At 41.2% G+C, this 26774-nt stretch overlaps 1 long non-coding RNA gene and 1 other non-coding gene across 2 annotated transcripts; both read left to right on the top strand.

Annotated features, from left to right (window-relative positions):
* The first annotated feature begins 287 nt into the window (after positions 1-287).
* LOC131274743 (uncharacterized) lies at positions 288-18912 on the top strand. The gene is made up of 3 exons (XR_009182022.2): positions 288-1202; positions 11582-11706; positions 16829-18912. It is a non-coding gene; the product is annotated as an uncharacterized lncRNA (long non-coding RNA).
* LOC111761005 (small nucleolar RNA SNORA70) lies at positions 7855-7987 on the top strand. The gene has a single exon (XR_002794497.1). It is a non-coding gene; the product is annotated as a small nucleolar RNA SNORA70 (small nucleolar RNA).
* Positions 18913-26774: the final 7862 nt, after the last annotated feature.

Here is a 26774-nt window from a genome sequence, read left to right as displayed (position 1 = left end):
ATCTCCTCCTTCCACTCCCCCAAGGACATAGCAGGATGCTCTTCTGGCCTCCTGGAGCCCCCACACAGGTGCTTCAGCAGCTCCAGAGAGCTCTGGGTGTTTGCTACCTGCCCTGTAGCAGGAGCTGACTCCAGGAGCTCCTTACTCTGCCTCCATCTTGCTGATTGTCCTCTCAAATTCATAAAAATCCTATCTTCAGTGCTTTTGTAGTGATTCCCAAAGATGTTCCACCCAGAGGGTGGGGCAAGTTCGTCATGAAACAATCCTCTGGGGTTTTTGTCTTACAGGTGGATTCAAGGCGCCTCTAGACCCCGTTCTCTGGAGGTGTGGCCTCCGTACCTGTCATCTATTTAAAGCTATCCGGGGGCAATAATGCACAGCCTGGCCTGGGAACGAGCATTACGTAGAACTGGAAGCAGATCTGCAAAGCCGGGTCAAATCCGCACAAGCCTCACCCAGGAAACGCTTTCCCTTTTCAAGTGTGACGTTTGACTAATGCTTGGCCTCTCCTCCTCCCTGAGTCCCTGTCCTGAGTCCCTCCCATAAACACTCGGTTTCATTTTTTTGAATTTCTCTTCTACAGACATTTCCTTAAAAATTAAATTAGAAGTGTTATTAGTCACAGCAGTTCTTCCAGAAAGCCTTTCCCGGCAGGGCTCCTCTTCTCTGGCCCGCAGGCCCCTGTGGGCGCTTTCCTCACGGAACTCGCCCTTTGAGATGAGGGGAGGTGCTGGTGACCCCACAAGACTGCCTCCTCCTCCAGGGTGGGGGCCTGGCTTTATTCATCTTCCTGCCCCCGTTCCTGAGCACAGCGCCTGGCAGAGAGGGGACACCGGTGAAAAACGACAAAACTGAAACGCACTGCTGTGCAGGAGCACGTGAAAGCAACTCAGAAGATAAATGTGCTTCATGAAGCAAAACTTTATGAGTCCTTCTGCGAAGGGCATGTGCGCCTAACAAGCTCTGAAAACTGATAAATAATTCCATCAACCAGCATTTAAATTTGTACCTAATTTATAGGAGATTGGTTTGCTTAATATCACTGTGGTAAAAATATGCCAGTTATCCATGACCTTGGACACTTGTGCATGCTTTTTTTTTTTGTGACTTCCATCAGGGAAGGAGGACGGGTCCCTTACAGAACACTGGACACGGCAGTGCTATCTACGATAAGCAAACATCATCAAAAAGGCGGCGTGACGGTAAGTCCCGGAATGAGGAATAGAGAATACCTATGATGGTACCATTTGTTAAAATGCATGAAAGAAAAGAGAAAATAAGAGTGTAAGTAAATGACCATGGACTCATTGCAAATGTCACTTTAACAGCTTGTATAGAATTATGTGAAGGACAAGATGATAGTGTGGTACCCTGGGAAATCCCCTTTGAGAAATGTGGCTATGAAATAAGATGTTTAAGAATGGAAATACATCTCATTACAGGTATGTACTGTATCCTGTATGGTCAAAGCTGCCGAAGAAGTTTTGGGAAGTGTTATAAAATAGTTTCCTTGGAGAATGCTAAGACTAGGTTTGAAAGCCCTCTACCTGTGGATTCCAAAAATGGCCTGACTTAGAGTAGAAGACTCCTTATGGCTTGTTTTGGTTTGTGTGTTTGTTTTTAGTTTTAAGAGTCTGTGAAAATGGTTATATATTAAAAGTTGGATCAGGATAAATTTATTTTAAGAATAGATTCATCTTGAAGACAGGGAAAAACATTTCAGTTCCACATGATACATTTATTTTGGGCTCCTGGTCTTCAAATTTATATGGAACTGAATCATATAGAAATGATAGCATAGAAATGAAATATTTGAGATGCTGGAGTTTATTCTCAACTAATCTTGAATTGTAAGTCAGGAAAAAAATATTCTCATATGAATGCTAGATTTTATGTTAGAGCAACGAAAATTGTCAAAATCATCATTCAGTGTCATTTTACTTTGGGAACTTCTCAAGGTTTTTCCTTTTAACCCCCCTTTTCTTTCTTCCCGAAAGGTTACCCCATTACTCTTACTTTCGCAATATTTTTATGCTGCCCTGATAGGACTTCATGAAAAATAGCTGCATTCCTGAGTCAGTCATGGTGTAAAAAGTATAGTATCACACTTTGTGTTGAAGAAGGGGAAGAAGGAAAAAGAAAGAAGAATGTTATGAAAACCTCAGTTAAAAAAAAAAAAGTAGAGTGATTAAAGTGCTCTTAAAAATGGCCAAATTTACAGCTTTGAAGACTGAAGGCCCCCATTTATCCACGGAAGAGGCACAAGGAGTTATCTCTGCTTGCCAGTGACTCATCTTGCTGAGCTGGAAGCCTCGCCCACAGATGAGAGGCTAATTTAGTTTCTAGGATTGTGCAGTCTTCTTGTTCAGTTTACTCACAAAGGTACTAATTAGGGGAAATTGTTATGGGGTTATTTTTTTCACTTTAACATCTGTTCCCCATGAGCTGGACACAGAGAACTAAGTCATTTCACAGAAGCAGCCAGGAGGTTGATTTGCAGCAGTCTGAGTCACGGTCGTAATAAGTTAGAGTGTAAACCAGGGACCTGTGTATAGAAGAATCTGAGCCCTATAAATCCATGAGCTTTCCATTCCCAGGTAAATACACTCTCCATGGTGAGATTAGAAACCACAGCTGCCAATGCTTTAAAAAATAGTAACTTGCAAACAAGTGTTGGCGATGAAATAATACACACATTTTTACCTTTTGCTTGGGAATACTTAATATATGTGCCAGGCACTGCTCTATGTTTCTTTACATGTAGTGAGTTGTTTAATCTCCATGGCAGCCTCAAATGTAAGGTAAATGGATTATTATCCCCATTTTTATGTGGATACCTAGTTATCCCAGCATCGTTTGTTAAGACTTCCCCATTGAATGTTGTTTTACTTTTCTAGGCTGCCCAAACCAATACTGTGAAATGGGTTGACTTAAACAATGGGAATTTATTGGCTTACAGTTTTGAGACCGGGAAAATGTCCAAATCAAGGTGTCATTAAGATGATGTTTTCTCCTCAAAGATTGTGGTGTTCTGGGGCTGGCTGCCAGCCTTAGCCTGTCACATGGCAAGGCACATGGCAGCCTCTCCTGGGCTCTCCCTTCTCTTCCAGAACCTGTCGATGTTCAGCTTCCGGCTGCTTCCTCTCTGGCTTTCCCTCTCACTGTCTGAATTCCATTCTCTTATAAAGACCTCCAGTCATAGGATTGAGACCCATCCTAATAGAGGTGGGACACCCCTTGACTGAAGTAGCCTCATCAAAAGCCCTCCACGCAGTGGGTGCACACCCACAGGAATGGGTTACATTTGAGAACACATCTTTCTAGGGTTCATCCAGGTTTCAAACCACCACAAATGTACTTGGCACCCTTGACATGGACTTAAATCATTGGTGAGGTGTTGGCATCTATGGCTGATGACATCTACACTCAACTGAGGAGCTTGCCTTCAGCAATGAGTGACATCTCATCCAATCAATTGAAGGCCTTAAAAGGAGAAGTGATTTCAGCATTCAAAGAGAGAATTCCCATTTCTACTTCAGACAGCCAGCTTCTCCTGGGGAACTCACCGAGGACATTCATTGGAGTTCCTGGCTTGCAACCTGCACTACGGAATTTGGACTTGTGTATCCTAACAATCACGTGAGACAGTTTTTATAAAATCTCATACTATTTACAGCTATCTCCTGTCTTGCTTTCCTAGAGAACCCTGACTAAGTCACCATTATCATCATCGTAATATAATTTGGGAGAAAATATTTGCTAATCCTATATCTGAAAAAGTTCTAATACCCGGAATATATAAAGAACTATGAAAACTCAATGACGAAAAGACAAACAACCCAATAAAAAATGGACAAAAGATTTCAAAAGACATCTCTCTAAAGATATACAGATGACCATTAAGCAAATGAAAAGATGCTTAGCATTATTAGTCACTAGGGACATGCAAATGAAAACTTTGAGATACTGTTTTATACCCAGTAGGACTGCTATAATTTAAAAAAAGGAAAGTAAATGATGGTAGGGATGTGAGAAATTGGAACCTGCATATATTACTGGTGGGAAAGTTAAGTGGTACAACCACTGTGGAAAATAGTTTGGCAAATTCCTCAGGAAGCTCAACATAGAATTATCATATGTGGCAGTTGGAGATTATTTATGAATTCCAAAAGGAGAGATTATGTTTGCAAACTGGTCTGATACCCTTTGATTGTATTAAACTAGGTTACAATTGCTTGAGTAAATTAAGACTAGGGCTTCTCAGAAAAAGACACGGCAGAGGAAGAGAGACCACTCATTAGACACAGCAGAGGCCCCAAGAACAGAGATGAGCCTGATAGTCTACAGCTGACCTTGTGAAGAGACCTGAGCCGCTGAGCCCCGAAAGAAACAAGCCCTGGGGAGAGAGATGAGACTTACGCCAGCCTACAGCTGAGATCAGAAGGAGCTGAGGCCATGGAGCCTGAAGAGAAAGAGGAAGGCTGAACCCTCGCAGCCATCAGCAGCCATCTTGTTTAACATGGGGCAACAGTTTGGTGAGGAAGTAACTTTGAGTTGGACTCTTTATGACCTTGTGACTGTAAGCTTCTGCCCCAAATAAATGCCCTTTATAAAAGCCAACAGAGTTCTGGTACTCTGCATCAGCAATCCTTTGGCTGCTAATACCCCATATGACCCCGCAATTCTACCTCTAGGTATAAATCCCAAAGAACTGAAAACAGGTGTTCAAATGAAAACCTGTACATGAGTGTTCAAGAAGCACTATTCACAATAGCTAAAAAGTGGAAACAACCCAAATATCCATCAACAGGTGAAAGGCTAAATAAAATGTGGTATATACATATTTGGTAGTTTAACTTATATACCCCAGAAAGAAGAAGCATGCTGTTAATCTTAATTCATTGCTGTGGGTGTGAACGCTTTTTAAATAGGATCTCTGAAGATGGTATTTTTAGTTAAAGCATGACCCAACTGAATGACAGTGGGCCTTAGTCATATTTCTGGAAACTTTCAGAAGAGAAGGCTACCTGGAGAAGGATAAGTGAAAGTCAGTGGAACCCAGAAGAGAAAGGAGAGGACGTGCTTGGGCATCACCTTGTGACAGAAAAGCTAAGGATTCCCAAGGTTTCCCGGCACCACAAGACCAGGGGAAAGCACCCCCTTGTGATGTCGGGATTTTGGACTTACCTCAAAACTGTGAGCCGATACATTTCCATTGTTTAAGCCAACCCATTGGTAGTGCTTGTCTTAGAAGGGAAATTAAAGCAACATACCATGGGATATTACTTAGCTATAAAAAAGAGTGACGTACTGGTAAGTGCTACAATGTGGATGGACCTTGAAAACGTTATGCTAAATGAAAGACGCCAGAGACAAAAAGTTCCATATCCTGTGTTCCCTCCACGTATGTGAAATATCTGGATTAGGTCAATGCACCGAGACAGAAAGCAGATTCGTTGTTGCCAGGGGATGGTGGAGGGGCAGAGGAGTGAAGGCTTAATGGATATGGGGTTTGTTTTGGAAACTCTTTTGGAACTAGATAGAGGGGGTGGTTGCATAGCATTCTGAATGTAACTAAAAACCACTAAATTGTGTACTTTAAAATCATCAATTTTCTGTTATAGGAATTTCACCTAAATTTTAAAAATAAGAGGCAGTCCCAGGACAAGCCAGTCAGCCTATCCCACAACGCATGATAAAATTTCTGTGCAAAACTAATGTTTCTGAGTTATTTGTTGAAACTACTTAACATGTGACACCCTTACAACATTTACTGGAACACACTAAGTGCTCAATAAATATTAGCTACTATTAAAAAAAAGAGCAACGAGAATTTGATGCAGTTTATAAAAATACACACAATGCAACGTTAACTCGATATCCTAAGCCCCTGGCTCAGTTTCTGGCATGTGGTACACATTGCCTAAATGTTTGCTGAATTGACCTGATTGGGAAATCTTCCTCTAGAAAAATTCAAGAATGAAGTACACTCTCTAAAGATTGGCTGATAAGGCACAATGATATTAAGGCAATGCCTTTTACTTCATTTATTATTTCATATAAAATGTTGAAATATCAGTCCTCTGGCACAACCAATATGGCATGGCTCCCGCATTTAGCTTTCTATGGGTAATCTTGTACACCTCTGAGATCGTGGTACAATTAATACTTTGTCCTCTAGTGAAGACCTTTAGCTAAGTAAATCAATGTATAACCTCCAGGCATCTCCTCAACTCCAACAGATAGAAGTCCAAGGAAAATGGGGAGAATCTCCCATCCCGAAAGATGATGGACTTCACTCCAAACAAGACAATAATAAATTTCCAGATTGTGTGCTTTAGCAAATTCCTTGTTTTGATGCTTACAGGTTCTTAAACGAGGTCAGGATTCGTGAACAGGAGCCGGGGCCACTTGCTAATCTGTTAGGGCCAGCTTTTTACGTGCTTCTCCTTTTAGACACCTATACTTACTTTCAGTGCCATTGCATTCAGCAACACATCCCTGGAATTAATGAGCCTTCCTCACATATTGAATACTTTCCTCTGAGGACCTGAAAATGTGCTCTGCATTAAGTTGGACTCATTACGGTTCTCACATGGTTACTGCTCTACCAGGTTGACAGGAATAAATACAGTGTTGGGTTTTATAATCTCCCTCATTTTATAAAGTGATTATATCACGGCTCTAAGAGGATCAGTGATAAGATTATTTGTAGGTGAATTTCTGTTTATTGCCACTTTTGACAGAGTAAATCCCCAGAGTCAATCCATAAAAGGAGCATTAAATGGAATTCTTGATTGTAATCACACGCACACCCCTCCGCCATCTCTCCCCCAACCTGTTTCCCAATCTCTGGTTTTATTTGTCTCAGTACATGGCTCTCAAGGTTGGAACCCAAGAGGGATTGTTGATTCTTTCCTATTCGTGTATCCCAGTACCCACTCCATTAGCAAACCGCAGCTCTTGGTGCCGCTCCGCCTCCTCTGCCCGTCGTGGTTGCAGTTGCCCGTTTCCCTAATTGGCCCCGCAACAGCCCCTCTGTGTCTGTTCTTGGCCTCCTTCGGTCCTTCCCCTGTAAATCAACTAGTGGGATATTTACAGAAGGGGACACCGGGGCACTTTGGGTCTCTGCCCAAAATTCCTAGGTCCTCATACTCTTTCCACTCATAACCAGTTATTCTGGTTGCTTTTCTCTAAGAAATGTTTCCCTGCTCTTCCTATGGCCAGCTCCTTCTCATTTTGCTCTGGACCCTCCTGTCTAAAGCAGGTCTCTACTCCCAATATAGTCACAGCCACTCTTATCTTCCTGCCCTTAATTGTTTCTTTCATAACACTTACACTTTCATAATTATTTTCTTTTACAGTCAATCCTCATTATATGTAGAGTCCATATTTGCAAATTTGCCTACTCACTAAAATTTATTTGCAATCCTGAAATCAATACTTGCTGTGCTTTTGCTGTCATTGGCTGGCACAGCAGTGGTGGGCGCTTTGGGTTGCCCGGCATGCGTGCTCTCACCCGAGGTTGAGCACGGGGGCACTCAGCCCACCCTCTTGATTCAGCAATTGCACTGTAAACAAGCGCCCTTTTCATGGTGTATTGAGTGTCTTTCTTGTTTGTTTGTTTGCATTTTTGTGCTTTTTGTTGACTTCATTGTTTAAAATGGCACCCAAGAGTAGTGCTGAAGTGCGGTCCAGTGTTCCTAAGAGTGTGATGGTTATGGTGTGCCTCACAAAGTCACTCTCTGTTAGACACTCTTCATTTAGGCATGCGCGCCAGTGCTGCAGCTCTCAGTTCAGTGGTGAGGAATCACTGACATCTGTTAAAGGAGGTGTTTTTAAAATGGATCACACATGCCACCAATTAAGCTGACTCTCCCTCTTTCTCGCGGAGGTCCGATGTGTGGTGGCTGTGGACTATAGCCCCTTTGGGAGTGGGCGCAGCCTGTGGCTTGTTCAGTCACCTTAAGGGATCTTGGGGACAGCCGTTCCTGTTGATGGTCATGCCTGACCTCGTGCTGCCCCCAATGTAGGCTCCAAACAGGCATGTGAGGTGCCTCTGGAAAGCCCCAGATGACAGAGGCCAGGGTCCACATGGGCCAGCTCATCATGTCCATCCACAGCAGGTTCCAAAACAAGGAGCATGTGATCAGGAGGTAGCAGGGCTGAGGTCAAGTTCCCCGGCTGCCAGAAAATCCTTATCTCTAAGAAGTGAGACTTTACCAAGTTTAATGCAGATGAATTCGAAGACATGTGACCGAGAAGCACCTCATCCCAAGGTCGAATACGTCCCCAGTTGTGGCCCCTTGGACAAGTGGTGGGCTTGTATTTGTGAAAGCTTTGCCAGCACTGCCATCGCTCAATGGCTTCCTGGCAGAAGAAAGAAAGAAAGAAAAGGTGGGGAGGGGGAAAGAGGGGAAAGAGGAGAAAGAGGGGAAGGAAGGAAGGAAGAGAGGGAGGGAGGAGGGGAGGGAAAGGATGGTACAAAATAAGGTTATGTGTTGACTGGATGACAAAATACAGCCCGAGCTCACAGGCCCCTCCCTACCCTAGGAACGAGGTCTAGCATTCACAAATACAGTTCTCAGTGACTTCACAGAGCACACCGCCCTGAATCACAAGAACTGACTGTGTTTAGTTGTTAGTTTTCCACTCTTGAATGAACATTACGGGATGGAGGGGACCTGGTCTTACTGGCTGTGGCCCCTCCAGCTCTATCAGCGAGCCTGGTCACGGCTGGAGGAGGAACATCACTTCTTCTAGGCCCTTCTCACATCCTCTGGTGACTCAGTAAGAACAAGTAAAATGATAGTCGTAGGTTAAACACTATTTTTTCTGCTGCAAAGAGGATTTTCTTATATTTCCTTACCTTTTCTTTCTCCCTTAATATGTATGTGTATAGGAAAGGTGGGGAGTGAAGAAGGAAGGTACAAGAGTTCAGTTATTTTCTATTCCAATTTGAGCATTGTAGATATGGCAATGGGGGAGTGTCCACAGAAAATATGAAAATTAAATATTTGGGGAGGCAAGTCCAGCTTTTGGCAACAAATTATATTTTCTAAAGATCAGTTTGATTGCCATGGACCCATTTCATGGAAAGTGTACCTAGAAAGAAGATATTATCAGTTTTAAGTATGTAGAAAAAAACTACATATAAAGGTATGTAATAGTGTCTCATAAAGTTTTTCCTTAAGTAGAGGCAAGAAAACCCTGTCTTCTGATCAGATACATAATGTAGAACCTGTAAGAATTTTCAGTATTTTAAAAATCAATAGAGGTAAGGTATTTATTAATATTTGCTGAGTTATCTTCCTGCTGCTGCAATTTTGTAACATTTTGTCTACTATTTGGAATACAAGTTTGGCCTTCACTTTCAAGTCAGAGGCTAATTTTGCATGGATGATGTGGGCCATTCATGGGTTCGTTCATTAGCCACTTACTTCATGTGTCAGGCACTGGTGGTTGTGCACGATTAGCCATTACGGATTGAACCACTTACCTCCTTCTGCCATTTGAAGCCTCTCGACTCCCTAGAGAGAGGGGCTTCCACTTTGGATGAAGTGTACCAGGTTGGAGTAAGAGATAAACATACGTCAGCTGGTAATTTTTTTTCTCCCCCGCCCCCGCCCCGCCCTGCTATTTTTGCTGTCTGTGTCCATTCACTGTGTGGTCTTCTGTGTCTCTTTCTCTTTTTTTCTTCTGTTCTTGTTTTCTCCTCTAGGATTCACCAGGATTCAATCCTGGGGACCTCTGATGTGGAGAGAGGTTCCCTGTCACTTTTGCCACTTCAGTTCCTGGTTTCTGTTATGTCTCGCCTTGACTCTCCCCTTCATCTCTCTTTTGTTGCGTATCATCTTGCTGCGTGGCTCATCATGCAGGCACACTTTCACCAGGAGGCCCTGGGGATCGAACCAGGGTCCTCCCATATGGTAGATGGAAGCCCAGTCACTTGAGCCACATCCGCTTCCCCATCAGCTTTTTTTTTTTACCATATAATTTTATTTATTTATTTTTATTTATTTATTTATTTATTTTTTATTGACTTTGTAATAATATTACATTAAAAATATATATATATGAGGTCCCATTCAACTCCACCACCCCCACCCCACTTCTCCCCCCCCAGCAACACTCATTCCCATCATCATGACCCATCAGCTTTTTATTTATTTTCTCTCTCCACATGCTTTCGGCCTCAGCTCCATTTCATAGAATGTGTTCTGTCTTTCCACACTATAAAGCACCTCATGTGATTTAGCCAGTTTCTCAAATACCCTTTGCCCATCAAAATCTGTATTTTTAAACTTACTTTCCAAAAGATATTATGTCTCTAGAAAATTTTGGTTTCAGTTCACCTGGTTTGCTCAAGAAAAAATGTACAGGGGAGAAGATGTAGCTCAGTGGTTGCGTCTGCTTCCTATGGACAAGGTCCTGGGTTCAATCTCTAGTAAATACTAAAATAAAAAAAAGGAATAAATGCCAGCATTGTGCATTGGCTAGATTTCATAGCTGATAAGATGATGTGAATGGGGGGGAGGCGGATCCTTAGACTTTGCTGTAATGGATATATGTGAGCGTACATCTCTAATATATACATATATATGTACATGTATATATTACTTTTTTCAAGGGGAAAATATTTCAGAATTTCAGAGACATTGAAATTTAATGAATTAGCACTGTGTGTAGCATTATCAACTTGAGCCTGCATGTACTACCTTGGATATAAAATTCTAGACAATGTTTAACTAAATGCCCATAAAACAAATCATAGATTTAGTGAGCAAACTAAGCATTTCATTTTATTCTGCAATCAAGTTTGTTAATGGCATTATCATTGTCAATTTAAAATGAGAAAACAGAGATCTAGACATGTTGTTCACAAGATTCCACTGGACCCTGCTGCCTCCCAGAACTCAGTGAGACTCAAGAATTTGGATGAAATTTGGTGAAACAGTTGTTAATAGTTTAATTTTCTTTGCCACATTGTTACAAATCAGCTATATGCCACCTTCTTGGTGCCACGGGCTTCCTTTTAATTAAAATCCAAAAGATGGAGAACTAGCAAATGGCTTAGTGTTACTGTCCATGAGTCATTATTGCTAAGGCCTTTGGCATAAAAGTGTAACACAATGTTATACGTTGTGAATACTTACGGAACTATCCCATAAAAGAAATCAAGATTTTTAAAAAAGCTACAGAAACAACAGTGCATGGGGGAAAAGCCAATTTATAAAAGGGAAATGTATCAGATTATCTGTGGTAATTATTAAATGAATGAACTTGTTATGAAATGCATAAAATGCAGCAGATTAAACCACCTTTTAGTAGTCTTGCCAAATCTTTTTTTTTCTCCTTTTTTGGGGGGTGGGGTGGAGTTTAATATGTTGCTTTTAATAAAGAACTCCTGAAGTCAAAAAAGAAATTAGAGCTGACTTGAGAATTCCCATCATGCTTCATTCTCTGGTGGAATTTTTCAGCCCTTGATGGGTTTGCTACATAATCAGCTTTGGCATCAATGGCTTCTTTTATTATAAAACAGAAAATTCTTGCCTAACACAGCCCTTTTTTCCCCCCTCAGTTTCTGGAGTTACAAATGCATTTAAACAATGATCAAGTCATGCTGCAACAGGCTCAGGGAGCCAATGAACAGCTGCAGAAGAAATTGCTAAGCTTGGGTGTAAAGTCTCAGCCTTGGAGAAAAAGGTGAGAGCAGTAATGCTCAGAAATGTGAGTTGATGGAAACTTGAAATGACTCCATTGGGTTTATACCTGCTATTTCAATCTTGCTCTTCTTGGAACACGTGAACAGCTGGCATTATGGAAAGTATTATAAAACAATTGCCATTTCTAGTTATGTAATATTTGGAAGGTGTCCAGGTGTAACTATGTCATTGTTTTTCTTTTTACTACAGTTCGATAAAATCATTAGAAAGGAGACAAACTATAACTAATGCAATGAAACAGCTATCTGACTTAAAATGTGTTTTACAATCAACCCAAGAGGTTGTAGATGGGACTCAACTGAAACTGGCATTGAATCTTTAGAGCCATTGCACATATTTTGTTGCTTTTTAATTATGTCAGAGGATCGAACAACTTAATTTTTCTCCAAGTATAGTACTAATTTCCCCCAGACTAATTCAATGTACTTTTCTAAGAAACAACAACAACAAAAAAATCCCCACAAATTTCTTACTATAAAAGCTTATCAAAATGAGAGACTTTTTTAACGATCATGAGTTAAAATCAACAAAGGCAGGAAGATTATATAACCATCACCAAACATTGCTACAAACTTTATTACTATTCTCTATTACTACATATTTTATTTATTAGCTCTTTACTACTAGATAAAAATAATAATTCTTCATATTCATCTGGGAACCCACCACCAAGTTAAGAATAAGAACATTATATTTGACTTTGATGTCTTTTTTTTTTACTTCTTTCTTTTTTTTTAATTTTTTATTTTTATTTATTATTGTTATTACCTTTTTTAAAAAGATGCATAAATCAGGAACTCAGCACTCCCTCAATTGTCATTTGTAACTGTAACTACCATGAAAATACCTAACGAATATCTGAACATTTTAATGTCCCCTATATACATGCCCTGGAGAACTCCCTCCCAACCACGTGCCTCCATCAATAACACCCCACACCAGTGCTCCTCCCTGCCACAGTCGAACCCCTCTGTGATCCAAAACTTCTTAAAAAATGAAGCCTATTATATTGCCAAATTCAACTAATAGGAAAATGAAATAGTAATGATAGGTTTAAAGATTAGAAATAGAATAAGTACTAATTTAGAAAAACTAAAATAAAGTAAAAATAAATTGGGGTATTAAAAAATGAAAAATGTCATAAAACTTCGTTTTTTACATTTGCCTTTCATCACTGGATCTAAGCCTCCTCTCGATATAGAGGTGGAGTGGACATCACCATCCCAGGGACGGTCCACAGGATGGAGGAGTAAAATACGGATTAGTGTGGACTTACTGGCATTCTACTATAGGACTATTGTGACTAGTAATGGAAGAAAATGTAGCATCAATGTGGAGACAGTGGCCATGGTAGCTGCTGAGGTCAGGGAGAGGGAAGAAGAGATGAGATGTGGGGGCATTTTTGGGACTTGGAGTTGTCTTTAATGATATTGCAGGGACAGATGCTGGACATTATATATCCTGCCATAACCCACTGAATGGACTGGTAAAGAGTGGAAACTACAATGTAAACTATAATCCATGTGGTGCAGCAGTGCTCCAAAATGTATTCACCAAATGCAGTGAATATGCCACAATGGTGAGGGAGGTTGTTGATGTGGGAAGAGTGTGGGGGGTGGGGTATGTGGGAACCTCTTATATTTTTTAATGTAACATTTTTTGTGATCTATGTATCTTCAAAAAAAAACAATTAAAAAACTAAAAAAAAAAAGATACATAAATCACATGAAATGTTACATTAAAAAATAAAAGAGGGAAGTGGACTTGGCCCAATGGATAAGGCATCCGTCTACCACATGGGAGGACCACAGTTCAAACCCTGGGCCTCCTTGACCCGTGTGGTGAGCTGGCCCACGTGCAGTGCTGATGCGTGCAAGGAGTGCGGTGCCACGCAGGGGTGTCTCCCGCGTATGGGAGCCCCAAGCACAAGGAGTGCGCCCCATAAGGAGAGCTGCCCAGCATGAAAGAAAGTGCAGCCTGCCTAAGAATGGCACCACCCACACAGAGAGCTGACACTACAAGATGATGCAACAAAAAGAAACACAGATTCCTGGTGCTGCTGATAAGGATAGAAGTGGTCACAGAAGAAACACACAGTGGATGGACACAGAGAGCAGACAACTGGGGGGAGGGGGAGAGGAGAGAAATAAAAATAAATAAATAAAAGAGATTCCTATATACCCCACTCCTCACACCTCCCACTCCTCCCACATCAACAACTTCTTTCATTGCATTTGATGAGTACATTTTGGAGCACTGCTACTTGTCCTGAATGATATTGCAGGGACATTTATATCCTGCCATAACTCACTGAATGGACTGGGAGATGAGTGTAAACTACAACGTAACTATAACCTTAACGTCTTTTGAGAGCCCTTCCGAGATCTCATCCCTCCACTTCTCTCTTCAGAGCTCACCCCTGTTCTGATATGAATTTTGTATTATCATTCCCTTACTATATCATTTAGTCTGGCATGTCAGTGAGCCTTATAAATGCAATCTGACTCTATGTATTGTTCAGCAACCGCTTTTTTCCCTCAATCTTCCCAAAATGCATCCATATTGTTACATGACTTTTATTTTCACTACTACATAATCTACCACAAGTCTATATCACTGGAGCAGTTTGATATTATTGATGAATTCCAAAAAGAAATATTGGGTTATGTTTGTAAACTAGTCTGTCCCTCTGGGCATATTAGAGTATATGGGATTCAGAGGTTTTGCTTTAATTTTATTAAATAATGATTAAGACTTTGATTGGGCAACATCAGTAGGGGACAGGGACTCACAGAGAAACCACACTGCAGAGGAAGGAGGTTAGAGTCTTGAGCTGGAGCCCAGGGAAGTAATCACAAAGAGGATCTTGGTTGTGAGGAAATTTGAGAAGCAATCACCAGGAAGAGAGAAAACCTGAGCCTGGAGAGAAGCAAGACCCTGGAAGGGAGGAACCCAGGAAGCCTGAACCCTCACAACGGTCGGCAGCCATCTTGCTCCAACATGTGGCAAAAGACTTTGGTGAGGGAAGTGACTTATGCTTTACAGCCTGGTAACTAAGCTTCTACTGCAAATAAATACCCTTATAAAAGCCAAAAGACTTCTGGTGTTTTATGTCACCTTTGGCTGACTCATACAATCACCATCCACTTATCCATTTACCATTGATTTGTTGGTTGATACTTGTGTTGCTTTCCTTTTTTTCTTCCTCAGTTTCTTCTTCTTTTCTTTTTTGTTTGCTTTTAATTATCTATGCTATTGCACACAATACTGCTATGCTCCATATATCTTCTTGACTGCATGGAGAAAATTTTCCTTATGACATATACTAGGAGTAAAACAACTTTTCCAGATAAGGTAAGAATCCCTTCTGAAGTGATCACATCTTTTTACCTTCTCACCAGTTATCTGGAAGTGCTTGGGTCACTCCATATGGTAATCAGGCTTATAAAGTTTTGCTAATTGAGTGTGTGTGGCATGGTAGCTCTCTGTTGTATCTCCCCGATTTCTAATAGGGCTATGCATTTTTTTTTCCTTTTTCTTGGTTGTTTGTGTTTTCCCTTCTGTGAAAAGCTTGTTCAAATCATTTATTCATTTTTCTACTGGGTTCTTCCTTTTTCTAATTAATTTATTGGAGTCCGTTTTTAAGGGTTACGGGTATTGCAAGTCTTTTCTCCCAAGTTGTGTCTTCTCTTTTTACTTTCTTTTTGGTGTCTTCATTGACAATTCTTTTAATTTCCATTGTGGTTGAAATCATGGAGGGAAGGAACAAATAGGTTTGGTTTTAGTAATCTAGTGTAGCTCTTGTTGCCATGTAGATTATGTGGAGTCCATCATCTCAGAAGGTTTGTGTTTCTTAACTACTTTCATTCAAGACTCCCACATTAGGGATCCAGGGTTAGAGCTAGACAGATGCTGTTTCTAGTCCCTCCACCTTTATATCCAGATGTGTGAGGTTGGATAAGGTCGCTAGGCTTCAATTTCTTGATCTCCAAATTAGGATGAATAATAGCTACCTCATAGGGTTTGTTTTTTTAAAATTAATTAACCCCTCCCCCATCCCCTGCAGCTTGTTTTGCTCTCTGCTCTCTGTGTCCATTCGCTGTGCATTTTTTCTGAGTCTGCTTGTCTCTCTTTGTTGCGTCATCTTGCTGTGTCAGCTCTCCATGGGCGCGGGCCGTCAGCTCCCCGCAGGCACGGGCTAGCCTGCCTTCACAAGGAGGCCCTGGGATGTGAACCAGGGCCTCCCATATGGTAGACGGGAGCCCAATCAATTGAGCCACAGCTGCTTCCCCCTCATAGGGTTTTTTATGTATTTAATTATATAATCTACTTAGAATACTTATTATTTAAAAGATGCTCAGTAAATGGTAGTTATTTGGGTGTTTAGAATTATGGAATAAATCCCTACATCGGGAGTTGCTGTTCAGAGGTACTTTGATTTCATTAAAATAAACAAGTAGAAATTTAAACTCCAGGGAAGGTAAAACTTACCCCAATCAGATCTCAAATCTAGAATAGCAGGACAACTGAGTTGGTCCCACCCAAAAGGTGGAACAAGGGTGCCAAATGTTTTTGCCTTTGCGTCTGACCCCTAAATCCTCATATGCTTCTAGTTTAATCCAGTTGTACCACTGTAAGGAATGGAGGATTTAGAAGGTTGGTGACACAAGAGTACAATTTATTTGCTTATTACATGGAGGACTTCTTAGAGGCCAGACTGGGAGCCTTTCCCACCTCCCTGCCCATGTTCAGTTCATTGGGTTTGCCCTAAGTCATGAGTGAAATAGACAGGGGTGCTGCTCTCTGGGAGGAGTAATCCAGTTGGGAAGAGAACAATTCCTGTAAAACAACTGGAGAGCAATGAAAAAAAGGTGATTGTTCAACTGTGGGTTTTCTTTTAATGACTACATCCTATAAGAAGTTAATAGACTTAGTACAATCATTATTACCTGAATTTGTTATTTGTTTCTTAATTCAGCATTTTGTTTTCTATCCTACATATGGCCTAACCTGATGTCATAGCAACTTCAAGTTAATTTGCTACGTTTTCTTTGTCTATGTTCATCATTATTTTAAAAGGTGATTGTTCACTTGATTGACAGGGAGCTGAATCAATTTTTGGCAACTATAAGTGAACTGACCTGGTGAAGGTTGTCTACAAAAGGGGTGTCATTGTCACAGACAGAGCAGAAATATTTAGACTTGATGTTTTGCATTTCGCCCTCCAGTTCTTCCAGCTCTAGGTAAGATCTATTTTTGTCTGGGCATCGTCGCATTAGTGACATGTTGAATGACTCATGGGGAGCGGGAACCCTGGCTTCTCAGTGACAGCCTGCACCTGCCTCTCCTCCAGAATGCTTTTCTACTCATCGAGGGAATGAGGAAAAGCGGGTCCAGCCCCCATTGTGCTGCAGTACTTTTGAAAACACCTGTGGAACAGAAATGAGAGTTTCCATTACTGAAGCAATGGCATCAGCTCATTGGGCCAGAAATGGGTAGAGTGTAAGAAGGGAAATTGGCAAACTCCCTTCAAGAGTCATTCTACATACCCAGAAAGCAAAACTGAGATGACAAAAACAAAGCATCTGCTACTTATTCCATTGGAAAATTAAGGATGTATTTGTACCTATACAAATTGTTCTAAAATAAAGCTATTATGCTCCCCAGGTGGCAAATATAAGCATAAACAACCAACTAGCAAAATTTTCCTCTCTGAGTTTACAAACTGCCTTATTTCTAAGAATAATGGTTTATTGTAGGTGTCAGCTGCTATACTCACAGCCATCACTCACTCAACAATTGAAATGACATGCTGCATACTTGTCCAAGGTTAGGGCAGGATGCTTATTGTCTAGCTGAAAAATGAGACTAAAATATTGATTTCTACTGTAATTCTTGTGTTGTGTTCAGTGAAGCAAATAATTATAAAAGAAATTAGGGCATATCACCTCTTAAGGTTTTCATATGTTCCAAAAACTTTTTGTTTCCTTCTAAAATAATTGCTCACATAAATTGAATGGGAAACTGAATTTATTTATTTTATACTAGAGAAAGTGGAGAGGAGCCCCTCAATACTTATAGGCCCACCAGAAAAAAAAAATCTCAGTAGAAAAATTTATTATAATTTTCCCAAAGAACCTACCTTAAGCTTCACCGCGGGGGCGCATGCAGGAATGGCTCGATCCTGACACTCAACTAGGTTCCTGGTCCTGATTTTGCTGTTTTATCTCGAACATGTCACCTTGTTACCACCCCTCCTCTGGCTGTTTGTACGAAATCCTTCAGGCTTCTAGGGAGAGAAATGATGCCAGAGGTGAAGCGCTTCTCTCTGTGGGTGGCTGTGCGTCAGTTAACAGCGCCAAGCCTCAGAGAGCTGGGGAACCGAGCAACCCCATGCGCTGGCGGCCACCTGGCTGGGTGCTCCCCGTGCCACCCGTGCTCCTCCACGCCCGCTCTGCAGCCGGGGCCTCCCGCTCAGGGGTGGGTTCCCAGGCAGCAGCGGCGCTGGCTCCAGGACTCCTGGGAAATGCCAGCCCTAGGCCCACCCTCGGCCTCCTGCGTCAGAATCTGCATTTCAGGGAGATCTGCAACTCCCTGGTGTGCACACGGAGGTCTAAGAGGCACTGCCCTACTGCATCCATCAGCCCTCTTCACTACTCAATTTTATCACCCAATAGACGGGACTTAGCTTCCACCTTCTCTAGTGGAACATGAACTCAGCCTTGAGGAAAGGCAGCTCGAAAACTGACCTACTGGGAAGCGGATGTGACTCAATAGATAGAGCATCTGCCTAACATGGGAGGTCCAGGGTTCAAATCCCGGGTCTCCTGACCCGTGTGGAGCTGGCCCAAGCACAGTGCTGATGCACACAAGGAGTGTCGTGCCACGCAGGGGTGTCCCCACGTAGGGGAGCCCCACGCGCAAGGAGTGCGCCCCGTAAGGAGAGCCGCCCAGCACGAAAGAAAGTGCAGCCTGCCCAGGAATGGTGCTGCACACACCAAGAGCTAATGCAGCAAGATGATGCAACAAAAAAGAGACACAGATTCCTGGTGCCGCTGACAAGAATACAAGTGGACACAGAAGAGCACACAGTGAATGGACACAGAGAGCAGACAACTGGGGGAGAGGGGAATAAATAAACAAATAAACAAAAAGATTAAGAACATGTTAAAAGAAAAAAAGAAAACTGACCTATTTGTGGATTACATTTTAGACGTTCTGTTTTCAGTACATTAAAAATGGGTTTTAATGGTTTGGTCTAGTAAAAATTACCAGCTAAATGATGGGGGAAAAAAGAGACGGAATTCACATTTAAACTGAGCTCTTCCGTGCCAAGCACAGGTTCTTAGATAAGCTCTGTAACCACTTGACACGTGAACGAGCACTTGTCCTTGCCATTTAAGGCGCTGGGGTAGGCCTCTCACCGTGCTGTGCAGTCCTCAGCACTGCCGGCCACTAGTAAGTCAAACTTCCGGTTGATGTCCTAGGTCACTGCCATCCTAGGTCCCCAAAGACCCTGCTTGCGCTGCTCAGCAAGGGCTTGTGTTCCTGCGGCTATTTGTTTTTATAGCTGCAGGCACTTCCATCACTGCTGCTCCTATGTTCCATCGCTCTCAGGGTCTTTATCCTTAGCTCACCCATTCTTACATCCTTCCTCTCCTTTGGAGCCCATCTCCTCTCACGAGGCCATCCCCTTGCCTCCTCATCCTAAAAAACAACCAACTGCCACCAACAAAAATATGTCCTTGACTCTGATCCTCTCTGATAGTATTGCTCCATCTGCCTAATTCTCTTCACCCTACATTTCTTGAACGAGTAGCTGTCTTCAAATTATTATGCTGTCCTTCATTTCTGAACTCCATTTCTATCTGTTTTTCTGATGAGAAAAATATTTCACTGACTCAAATTCAACCATGTGCAGCAAGTCTCACAGTGCTAAGATCCAATAGCCTTTCACTGAGGAAAAAGCAAATATAAGTGATTTGCTTTTATGAGGAAAAAGGACATGTAAGTGATATTTGTGGAATAATTACCATGAGCGATTTTTATGCAGTGAACTTCATATATATTTTCTCTATGGTCCTCAAATTGATCCTGTGGTATTGTAAAACATCAATATTATTAATTGATAATATTAGTAGTTAAAACTTAGAAACGGGTTCAGAGCACGTATATAAAATAGAGTTTTGATTCAAATTCAGAACTGTCTAACTAAAAATATCTGTCTTATTCAGATCTGCTCTCATTACATAAGGAACTAAAGAGATAGAGGGAAGGAGCAAAGAGAAAGGGAGAGTCGAAGAAAGGAAAGAAAAGAAGGGGACAAGACTGGGCAGAAGTAGGAAAGATTTGAATCCAGGCAAGATTCTCTGCAATAAGCAAGAGATTCAAGTTGATCATTAGATTAATTCCATTGCTACTATTATCTTTAATTTTAATGCATAGGAATACCTTAACTCAGGAATAAAGGTAGAGTATAGAAATAAATAAAAATATTAGTAGCAAAAGTACAGTAAAATTAATGAAAAAACCCCAGATCCTCTGTTAAATTATATTTTACACTGACCTTAAGCCTGCAATTACTCTGCTTAATTTTCAGAGGTTTTTGTTAATGTACAAGAGTCTAGGATACGGGACTGATTGCACATGAACTTATTTAAATTTTCTCAAAATTATTCAAACTTCTCTTGCCTAGAAATCAGGGCAGACTCGCAGGACAGATGGCTTGGTAATGAGTTTTTTACCTCTTTGGCTGCCAAGCAGTTTGGAAATTGCACTGGGTCAGGCCCCCATCAGGGCAGCTCGGCATTTCAACCTGAAGATTAGTCTGACCCCAGGAAGCTGTCATCAGCAGCAGCTAATGTCATGCCAAGAGTCATGAAAATGGAAGGGGAAATGTTCTGTTCTGACTGTGACTTCCTGACAGGTTTGGGATTCAACTTAAATTTCTGTGTTGGACTAGAAGTTCAATTCATTTATTTATTTATTTTTTTAACTTTTTTAAAAATTGATTTTGTAAAAATATTACATTAAAAAAATATATATGAGGACCCATTCAACCCCACCATCCCCACCCCACCATTCCCCCCCCAGCAACACTCATTCCCATCATCATGACACATCCATTGCATTTGGTAAGTACATCTCTGGGCACCTCTGCACCTCATGGTCAATGGTCCACATCATGGCTCATACTCTCCCCCATTCCATCCAGTGGGCCCTGTGAGGATTTACAATGTCCAGTGATTGCCCCTGAAGCACCATCCAGGGCAGCTCCAAGTTCCAAAGACGCCTCCACATCTCGTCTCTTCCTGCCATTCCCCATACCCATTAGCTACCATGTCCACTTTTCCCACTCCAATGCCACCTTTTCTCTGTGGACATTGGATTGGTTGTATCCATTGCACCTCTATGTCAAGAGGAAGCTCAGATTCCACATGGATACTGGATGCAATCCTCCTGCTTTCAGTTGTAGGCACTCTAGGCTCCGTGGTGTGGTGGTTGTTCTTCTTCAACTCCATCTTAGTTGAGTGAGGGGAGTTCAATAAATCAGATTGTAGGTGCTGGAGTCTGTTGAGGCTCAGGGCCTGGCTATCGCATTGTCAGTCCAGAGATTCAGATCCCCTAAATATATCTTAAACCCCAACACCAACTACAACTCCAGCACAGTAGCATGAAAGTCTTATGAAGATAGATCCCATCTGAGTCCAGATTCATCACGCATATACACCAGCTCCAAAGAAGGGCCATCTGACATGGCAGTTAACCCCATCTGCCATGACCATAGCACCCATGGATCTCTTTAGCCCTCAAAGGAACCAATACCTGGGGGTTGTATCTACTTTATCTGTCTCTTAGACTCTGCTCAGTTGTGCATAAGGGCAATCCTTCTGACAGCCTCCAGACTCTTTTTTAGAGACTCGTAGCCATATAAACTCATTTCTCCTTTCCATTTCCCCCTTACATTAGGTCAAACAGCATTTTAAAGTCATGTTCAGAAGTTCAATTTAGATCTCCAATCCAAACTTCCCATCTCAACTTCAGATGCATTTCCTTGAACTACCTATTGAGCATTTTTACTCGGACATCTTGCAGGGGTGTCAAACTACACATGCCCCAAACTGAACTCTTGCTTTTCCTCAAACCCCGTCATACCCAGTCCCTCCTATCTTAGTGAATATTAACACCATCCAGCTATGCAGTGACCCAGACCTGGAATCATACAGAAGCTCCCACCTAATGAAAGCAAACATGGAAACAACAAAAGGAGGGATTTGTGGGAGGTGCTTCCTTCAAGCTCTTTCGATCCTACCTAAACGAAGTCAGATGCTTCTGAAATGTGCTTTCCTATCAGAACTTCTCCAGTATTACACCTTATATCCTGTTTAACTGTCTTCCTACTGGATGACTATAGATTTTGTGAGGTAAGACCTCTTTCTAGGTATGACCGTCATATCCAGTACCTAGTTATTGCCTGGCATATGTCAGATGCTTAATAATTATTTGCAAAATAAATGCCTGTTACTTCCTTAGAGTGAATTCATTGATAAGTTCTTCTCTGATTGAGTGAAAAATATTTAAAAGTGATGAAATAAAAAAAAGGTGCCCTTGATTCATTTCATGAGAACAACATCATCCTCATACTACAATCAGATAAAGGAAAAAATTACAGACCAGTATCTCTTATGAATGCAGATACAGAAATCCTCAACAAAATACTAGCAAGTAGAATCCAACAGCACATCATGCACCATGATCAAGTGGGGTTTATCTCAGGTATACAAAAGTAGTTCAGTATAAGAAAATCAATTAATGTAATACATCACATTAACAGAATGAAGGAAAAAATGTAATCATCTCAACTGATGCAACAAAGGCATTTGACAAAGTCAGCACTGCTTCTTGATAAAAACACTGAGACAACTAGGAATACAAGCATATTTCCTCAACATGATAAAGGGCATATATGAAAAACCCACAGCTAATATCACACTTAATGGTGAAAGACTGACTCTTTCTCTCTAAGATCAGGAATAAGACAAGGATGCCCACTGCCACCACTGTTATTCAGCATTACATTGGAAGTTCTAACTAGAACAATTAGGCAATAAAAAGAAATAAAAGGCATCCAAATTGGAATGAAAGAAATAAAACTTTCTCCATTTGTAGATGATATGATCCTGAAAAACAAAACTCCTAGAGCTAATAAATGAATTCATTAAAGTGGTAGGGTACAACATCAACACCCCAAAATCTGTAGTGTCTATACATTAGCAATGGACAATCAGAAAAAGAAATCAAGAAAAAAATCCATTTACAATAGCAAATAAAAGAATCATATATCTAGTAATAAATTTAACCAAGGGTGTAAAGGACTTATACACAGAAAAGTACAAAACATTGCTAAAATAAATCAAAGAAGACCTAAATAAATGGAAGTACATTCCATGTTCCTGGATTAGAAGACTAAATATTTTTGTTTTGTTATTTTATTTTTAAGACTAAATATTTTTAAGACGTCAGTTCTACTTAAAGCAACTTACAAATTCAATGCAATCCCAATTGAAATTACAATGACTTTCTTTGCAGAAATGGAAAAGTCAATCATAAAATTTATATGGGAGGGTGAGGGGCCTCAAATAGCCAAAGCCATTTTGAATAAGAAGAATGAAGTTGGAAGATTCACACTTCCAGATCTTAAGACTTATTACAGAGCCACAGTAATCAAAATGGCATGGTAATGGAGCAAGTTCATATCCATAAACCAATGGAATTGAACTGAGAGTTCAGAAATCAACCTTCATATTTATGGCCAACTTATATTTGACAAACAGGCAATGACCACTTAATTGCAAAATAATAGTCTCTTCAACAAGTGGTTCTGGGAAAACTGGATATCGATTTGCAAAAAATAAAGGCAGACCCCTATCTCACACCATATACAAAAATCAACTCAAAATGTGGACCACAGTTAGTGGTAATAGTTTGATTATGTTCTTTCATAATCTGTAACAAATGTTCCACAACAATGTAAGGTGTTGGTGGAGGGGTGATATATAAGAATTCTGTACATTTTGTATGATTGTTTTGTAAATTCACAACTTCTCTAAAATATATATATATATATATATATATATATATATAATCTCAAAATGGATAAAAAGAACTAAATATTTTGATATCCAGAGTATTAAAGAAATTGTTCAATAACAAAAAGACAACCATTTTTTTAAAATGGGCTTAAGGATTATTACAGCAAGATGGCAGCGGAGTAAGGAGCTCCTAGAGTCAGCTCCTGCTCCAGGGCAGTTAGCAAATACCCAGAGCTCTCTGGAGCTAGCTGAAGCACCCATTTGGGGGCTCCAGGAGGCCAGAAGAGCATCCTGCAACATCCTTGGGGGAGTGGAAGGAGGAGATGCCCGTCTACAGAGAAGACTCGTAAGTAGAGCCTCCATGCCCTGGCACTCCACTGGAGTGCCATACTCCACTGGAGGCACAAGCTGCCTTGGGAGCTGTTCTGCAGCTGGAATTGAAAGCTCCACTTCTCCAAAACAGGGCAGGAAGAGATGGTTGGGCACCAACTTCAGCTACTGATGAGGAAATTCAGCAGCTACAGTATAATCCTGAGAAGAGCTGAAGTTTGAACCTGTCCAAGTAGAAAGAGGCTGGGAGCTACCATCTTAACTCTGCACCTGGCATGAGGGGCAGCAGAGTGGACTGAAAATCCCAGTGCTGGTGGGACCGGCTTCTTTCCATCCAGATCATATTGCAGCTCTAGCCTAAGCCCCAGTGCCGCCTCTGGCAGGGAGGAAGCTGCAGGAACCTGCACCAGCCTCTCCAGGAAATTACTGGCCAAGCCACGGAGGCTGGTGATTATCCTGCTCTGGTGGCACAAGCAGCCCCAGGAGCTGCTCTGTGACAGGAATTGGAAATTCCATTTCCCAAAAATAGGGGAGGAGGAGATGGTTGGCTGCTGATTTCAGCTACGGACTGTTAGACTTGGATGGCGGAGAGATACCCCTGGGAACAGCTGGGGTGAGAACCAGCCCAAGTCAGAAAGAGGCCAGTAGCTACCATTCTGACTCTGCCCCCAGCTTGAGGGGAAGGCGGGCTGACCAAATATCACAGTGATAGTAGGAACCAATTTCTTTCACCCAGATCAGCCTGCAGCCTGCTTTAGGCTTCAGCCCTGCCTCTGGCAGAGAGGAGGCTGGCCAGCTCAGCACCAGTCTATCCAGGTAACTGAGGGTACCTTTGGCTGGCACAAACTGAATAATTAAAACTCTACTGGGTCAACTGTGGTCATCTTGAACCCGCACTGCATAGATTGCTGTCCATACCTGCAGCTCCATCCATGCCCCAGGCTGGGGAGAAAGGGGTGTGAAGCTTCATCACTTTCTCTGGGCACCTACAGTCTAGGCCTGCATGACTTGGATTATTCCACATAACTGTGACTCTGTCCCTATCCCTGGGAAAGGTGAAAGTTGGGAGAAGCTTGATCAATCCCTGGGGCAATGAGGGCAGCTTGAGCCTCCATAGTTTATAGCACCAATTTCATCCTTGGCTCTTATGGTACAACCAACAAGGGAGAAAGGGCAGGAAGCCCTAAACTAAAGAGAAAAACTGCACCCAGAGTAAATACTCTAGTAATCCAGATGCCAAGACACCAACCAAAAATAACAATTGACACCAAGTAACAGGAAGCTATGGCCCAGTTAAAGGAACAAGATAAGCCTCCAGATGACATAAAGGAGTTGGGACAACTAATCATAGATGTTCAAGCAAATCTCCTTAATAAATTCAATGAGATGACTAAAGAGATTAAGGATATTAAGAAGACACTGGATGAGCACAAAGAAGAATTTGAAAGCATGCATAGAAAAATAGCAGATCTTATGGGAATGAAAGGTGCAATAAATGAAATTAAAAAACATTGGAATCATATAATAGCAGATTTGAGGAGACAGAAGAAAGGATTGGTGAGCTTAAAAAAAAATGGCCTCTAAGAGTGAACATGCAAAAGAACAGATGAACAAAAGAATGGAAAAAACTGAACAAAGTTACATGGAACTAAATGACAACTAAAGGCATGCAAACATACATGTCATGGGTGTCCCAGAAGGAGAAGAGAAGGGAAAGGGGGCAGAAGAAATATTTAAAGAAATAATGGTAGAAAATTTCCTAACCCCACTGAAGGACATAGAGATCCATGTCCAAGAAGTACAACATATTCCTATCCAAAATAATCTGAATAGACCAACTCCAAGACACATACAATCAGAATATCAAATGCCAAAGACAAAGGGAGAATTCAGAGAGCAGCAAGAGAAAAGCAATACATAACATATAAGGGATATCCAGTAAGATTACGTGCTGATTTCTCACCAGAAACCATGGAGGCAAGAAGACAGTGGTCTGATATATTTAAGATACAATGAGAGAAAAACTTCCAGCCAAGAATTTTATATCCAGCAAGACTGTTTTTCAAAAATGAGGGCAAGAATATTCACAGATAAGCAGAATATTCACAGATAAACAGAATCTGAGAGAATTTCTAAGCAAGAGACAAGATTTTCAGGAAATACTAAAGGGTGCGCTAGAGCCTAAAAAGAAAAGACAGGAGAGAGAAGCCTGGAAGAGAGTCTAGAAATGAAGATTATATCAATAAAAGTAACTAAAAGTGTCAAAAGAGTGGTGAAAATAAAATATGACAGATAAAACTCAAGTAGACAGGAATAAACTTAACCAATGATGTAAAGCACTTGTATTCAGAAAACTGCAACCCAATGTTAAAAGAAATTTAAAAAAGTCCTAAATAACTGGAAGAACATTCCATGCTCATGGATTGGAAGACTGAATATCAAGATGTCAATTCTACTCAAATCGATGTACAGATTCAATGCAATCCTGATAAAAACTCCGCCAGCATTAAAAAAAAAAAATTGAAAACACAACTAGCGAATTAATTTGGAGGGGTAAGGGATCATGAATAGCCAGAAACATCATAAAAGGAAAAGTATGACTTTAAGTCATACTACCAAGCTATAG

This window comes from Dasypus novemcinctus, chromosome 20 (assembly GCF_030445035.2).
Source record: "Dasypus novemcinctus isolate mDasNov1 chromosome 20, mDasNov1.1.hap2, whole genome shotgun sequence".
Lineage (NCBI taxonomy): Eukaryota > Metazoa > Chordata > Mammalia > Cingulata > Dasypodidae > Dasypus > Dasypus novemcinctus.
Note: the sequence above shows the minus strand (reverse complement) of the source record. Positions and strands in the feature narration are given on the sequence as shown.